Below are 6,003 nucleotides of genomic sequence, written 5' to 3' on the forward strand. Positions count from 1 at the left end.
AGTTTTTAAAATCGTACAATCCCAGTCATCTGTGAAATTAACAATGCTATTAACTTTTTTTGTCGATTGTTAGAAATAGTAACCGATGACCACTTTTGAAAAAAATTAACCTAGACGCTCCTAAGTCGAGGCGAATTGCTTCCTAAACGGCCAACTAGGCCGAGTCGGCCTTGCTAATTTTTTATTATATTTATATATTTTATATTTATTTATTTATATAAATAATAGAAGTATATATATATATATATATATATATATATATATATATATATATATATATATATATATATATATATATATAACATACCCGATACGCTCACATATGTGCTTAATTTTTTATTTTTTTTATAGGTCGCCGCTTAGACGTTAGGCGCTAGTCTACCGCCCAATTAGCGCCTATTGCAATCATGCCGATGACAAAGATTTATCGAGATGATAATGTTCATATATATATATATATATATATATAATGATGATGATGATGAGTAGATATTCTTTAATTAATTTATATATGAGAATATATTGAGCAAGATGATGGAGTTGTCATTCCGGGCGTCAACATCTGAATTGTTGAAAATTGAAAAGTATATAAGCTGCAGAAGAAAAAAGCAGGCATGTCATGACAAACTCCAAAACCTTGACTTGGTTCATTCATTCATCATATTTAAGATTATAAAATCGATTAGTTATAAGTAATACTCCGTGATGTTATTGTTGCAACTTGTTTATTACCTTTTTTTTTTTTTTTTTGTTGAATGAGTACGAGAGAAACTAGCAATCATCTGAGAATGTGAACTAGATAAATTTTGTTTGATCATGTGTAGTAATCTGCAAAACACATAATAGAGATAACTTAAACCGCATTAGAAAAATCTTGAGCAAATAATTTGATCGAAAAGCTATTGATAATAATTAAACTCGTGAGCACATAAGTCTTGTTTATTACATTTTGTATCCATATTTTAAGAAAATACTACGTAGTATGTTTTTATTTTTTTGAATTAAATTTTATTACGAATATCACAGTTCCATAAAAATATTGTAACTGTTTATATTCATTGGCGGTAAGTTGTTCTAGAATAATTAACCCTACCATAAAAAAAATTAAATGAAATCAATCTTTTAAAATAAATTTTGAGACAAGTAACATTAGCTGACATTCCGTGTCACTGTATATTTTAAATTTTTATGAATAAAAAAAAAACAATTTTTTGTCCTTAAATGATAAAAAAATAAAATTTTATCTTCAATTATGTGATCACTGCTTTTAATTCATCAATTGTCTAAGAAGTAAATTTTTATCTCTTAAATTATTTGCAAAGTAACTTTTTTAACCTAGCCATCAAGTGACCAAATAAGCCACATGCAAAATTCTAACATTTAACTCCCTTTTAGATTTGTCATCCATCACAATTTGAAATATTCAGCTATAAACAACTTAAACTAACTTACCTCCGATCATTAACGACTAGGTCACAAGACACCTAGCTTCACTTAAAATGCACATTCATTAATAATTTCAGATTTTCTCGTAAATACTACGTGAAATCAAAATTTCAAAATAAAAATTAAAAATAATTACTGTTTGTTTGGTCAAATTAGATACGGCTGAGTTTTCAAAAAAGATACGGCTGAGATAATGTTAGTTCTAAATATTCTAATAACCTTTGCTTTTATTTCTTAGTAAGTACGCATAATTTCTTAAATTCATAATTATTTAAATAATTAATAATTAATACAATCTTAATCTTACCGGTAAAATGTTTTGTTCGCACATGAAGAAATTGAAAGAAGAGAACAAAATGAAAAGCTGCCGCAGCCCAGTCCATTGGCATGGCTTCTTTACTATATATTAATATTATAATTATTTTATTTTATTTTTTTTTTTGAAAAATTATTTTATTTTTATATTCATAGTACAATAGAATTATTATTTTAAAAAATTTGAAGTTGAGAGATACATTTCATGAAAATGATCGATCAATTGATTCAAAGAAATCGCACTATTCAAAAATCAAATGTGTCCGAACAGAAAAGTCTCATCGCAATAATTTTGTGTAGATTATTCTTTGGTTATAATTTTGTTGTTTAGGCATATTATGAGTTTGGATACAAGTGGTGTGGATAGGATTAGGGTTTCATGGAATTAATTCATGAAGTGGCAAAATATTTTAACAACAATATTCAATAACATATGTTTTATGTGTTGCCTTGATTTTATTAGATAAAAGAATATTTCAAATTTCGCGACAACTATTACACCTTAATAATCATATGTGATGATTATATTATTGATCATTTGCTAATAACAGAAGTATTAAAACTGTTTTTTTTCTCCAAATTTTAATATTTGTTATTATTAGTGCGCATGTTAGTTTTTAAGGTTCGCAAGTACCCAACAGTGATTAATTTAATTAAATATTGTAATATCATCAATGGATTAAAAAAAAAAAAAAAAAAAAAAANAAAAAAAAAAAAAAAAAAAAAGAAGAGGCAAAAGCGTCAAATAGGCCTATATACTACAACTTATTGTTCATCCAACACCATGAAATAAAATATGGTCAATCTAGACCCTCAAACTTATTATTTTGGAGCAAGCAAATCCTCTAACCAATTTGTGACATGTAATTGCAGGTATTACAGGTCATCTAGAGTTTTAGCCAACTTCGGCGAACATCCGACCAAATTCTAGCGACTAAAGTAACAATATCAATTAGTGGCGACTGTTGACTGTCACTGTTGCCGGTCGATTTCTGCCGGAGAAGGCTAGTCACTTTCTCCGGTAGTGGAGAAGGCAACCAAGTTGGTCGTCATCTTCGGCAGTGGAAAAGGTGACCAACTAGTCTCCATCTCCAATTGTCTGAGATGGCGACCAGCCTTCTCCGATAGAACGTGACCGGCGACAGTCAACGATCACCAATCGTTTATATTATGACTTTAGTTGTTGGAATTTGGTCGGATGTTCGCTTCGCCGAAGTTGGCCGGAACTCTAGATGACATGTAATACTTGCAATTACATACCACAATTTGGTTAGAGGCCAGGGTTTGCTTGCTTCAAAATACTAAATTTGAGAGCCTAGATGGACTATATTTTAATTTATGGTGCTGGATGAACAATCACTTGTAGTACATAGGTTTATTTGACCCTTTTGCCAAAAAAAAAATGGGTTGCATTTTCTCGTCTTTCATATATTTGTCATTGTGATTAATGTTAGGTGGCAATAATTACATTTTTCAGTTATATTAAGGCAAAAAATGTCATGTTTATGTTATGGGTTTTGAAGTTTCAATTTCCGCTGTGGAAATTTATAAGTTGAATTGAACTCCACAGTTCCATGTTATTAATTTTTATGGGCAACTTTCTTTAGGCGTCAAAGAAAATTTCACATCAAATTCCTATAAATTTTCCTATCAATCTTCATCTTGACCCGACTCGTCTCACGGTTGTAAACAGTGTTTAGCGACGGTCAACGTCAATAATTTTACCAGTAACCCGTTGATTATCGGTAAATTAGACTAATTTGACAATTTGACGAGTTCGAGTCTTTAATTACACATTTTTTAAAGTTTAAGAGTTTAATTGCACTTTAGAATAAAGTTGAAGGCCTGAAAGGTTTATTCGACTCTTTTCCTTTTAATATATAAAGAAGTGGCATCCGGTATCCCGGTTTACACTCTCACATGGATGATGGGAGTGGGTTCGAGCCTCATTGGAGGTAACTGTTGATTCTTTGTGCTTCAGTAGCTATGAACAGATACTACATTGTAAAGAGTCAGTAGCACTCCAAAAAAAAATAGAACAACTCTAATAAAATGAACACATGTGTGATATCGAAAATTGAAGGGGTTTAAAGTGAGAATATTAAAATTACAGAGGGTTCATGTGAAATTTCATTTTAATATGGTCTTTTACCGCCGCTCTAGATTAGGGTTTTGAAAAGGTCCTCCCTTTCCTATAAATCCTTCTGTATCTCTTCGCCTTCAGTGTAAGCTTCGTTTACTCTCGTAGAAATAGCTCCTTTCTACTGCGCGTACTGCAATCTGATTTCAATTCATAGTTTTTTGTGTTGATTGCTCTGTTTTAGGTTGTAATTCGTAGCTGGTGATTTTATGCATTTTTTTTTTAATAATTGATTGAATCTGTTTCGAAAATGGGGTTGTGGTGCGATGATTATAAATCAATTCCTCGTTCTGAATGCTGTTGCCACGGCATGACAGACCCATTTACACCCATAGAATATGAGCACCCTATCATCTATATAAATTCCTTTTTGTTTTTCTTTTACTTTGTTTTTATTTTTTGTGATTTCTTTTTTGTTTCCTTGGTTTTTTTTGCTTTGGTAATGCCAGTGAAAAAGTTTTGTGCTTTTTGGTTATTTTATTGGGATTTTTAGCTTTGCAGCTTAATGTGAAGTGTTAACTGTTAAAATTTTGGAATTCTTGTTTGATCAATTTCGAACTTTAGTATTATTTTTTTGCTTAAATGTTAATGTTTTCTATTCCTGCAAGGGAAAGAAGTTGTTCTCAATTGAATTGTGTAAAGGTTAACTAGGCCATCTGCCCTAATGAAAGTCATTGTTTTTATTCAATTATCATATGGCATTATGGCTAGATGTGCTATTGATTTTGATCATGTGCTACTTGTCTACCATGGCTTGATTGAATTTGAAATGTTCAGGGCTCTGTTTGTTAAAATAGTTAGCTTATCAGTCAATTGTGGCTTATTTGATCACTATTAGTTTTTTACATTGGTTAAAAAAGTAGCAAGTGTTTGGTAATTAGCTTTTTGTAATTACAAAATGCTAAAATTAAAAAAATTGTTTGAAGCAATTTTTTCACTTAGTTTTTTTGAGAAAAGAAATTATACTAAACAGCGATTAGCTAATAACTAATTTACCAAATACCTTTTTATAATAAGCTAATGTTATCAATTAGTCATACTTTCTAACCCAGTATGGCCTAGGTCTTTCATTTTGGATTGAACACCAGTTTGCACTGTACTTGGCTTCACTAAGTATCTTTTTTTTGGGTGGTGTTTGCAGCCCAAATTCATTCTAGAATGGTTTAAATGATTAGGTTTATGCACACCTTGAAATATTGCAGGCAGTTTACTTCTATGGGGAATATTTGTATTCCCTTTCCTACTAAGCCCGAATGTATAGCAGTTTGAGCTCCAATTTCAATTGGGCTTGAACCATTGCTTGGTGTACAATATTATGGTTTATACTTTATAGTGTTGATGACTAGGGCCTAGGAGTCATATTTTATATGGACTTTATTTAATTGGCCTCATGTTCATTTGAGGTTACTTAAAGTGATTCACAACTTCAAGAATGGAGTATCTATGAATATTCATGTGAAAAAGGCTATTGGCTTGAGGTGATTGCAAGACTCTAGTAGAATATTGACATGGAGAATGGCTTAATGTTATGCATGAGCAACAAGAGAAGAAGTTGCTGATGTGGAGTTGTGAAAATTGTGTTTTCCACATTTGAACATTGTATTGATTTTAAAATAGAATAGGTGTTGTGTGCAAAATGCAGCCTACAACATAGCAGATAGATACCCTTTCTATTATCAAGAGTTCAGTCTCAATAAATTTGTTTCACTAAGACATACACTTGAATTTTATCCACCACTTGTATTTACTTTCTCAAGAACTGGGTTATAATATGAACTACCAAAGTGACCTTTCAGTATGGTTCATTGTTTAGTGATGGATTGAATTTCTGATACATCTTTGTTTGTTGAAGCTTGCTTCCGGATACAACTCAACCGGCTAATTTTTGCTTCTCATAGTTGTAAGATACAAGGTTTGAAATTGGGATTCTAATACATCTGTGATTGTTTAACCTTGTTTCCGGGATACAACTCAACTGGCTTACATGGTTGTAAGATACAAGGTTTGAAACTAGGATCCTAATACATCTTTGATTGTTGAACCTTCTTTCGGGATACAACTCAACTGGTTAATTTTTGCCCCGATGGTTGTAAGATACAAGG

At 31.2% G+C, this 6,003-nt stretch overlaps 1 non-coding gene across 1 annotated transcript; it reads left to right on the forward strand.

Annotated features, from left to right (window-relative positions):
- The first annotated feature begins 4,158 nt into the window (after window positions 1–4,158).
- On the forward strand, window positions 4,159–4,248 carry LOC116028152. Its single transcript, XR_004100097.1, has one exon. It is a non-coding gene; the product is annotated as a small nucleolar RNA snoR8a (small nucleolar RNA).
- The last annotated feature ends 1,755 nt before the right edge of the window (window positions 4,249–6,003 follow it).

This window comes from Ipomoea triloba, chromosome 8 (assembly GCF_003576645.1).
Source record: "Ipomoea triloba cultivar NCNSP0323 chromosome 8, ASM357664v1".
NCBI lineage: Eukaryota > Viridiplantae > Streptophyta > Magnoliopsida > Solanales > Convolvulaceae > Ipomoea > Ipomoea triloba.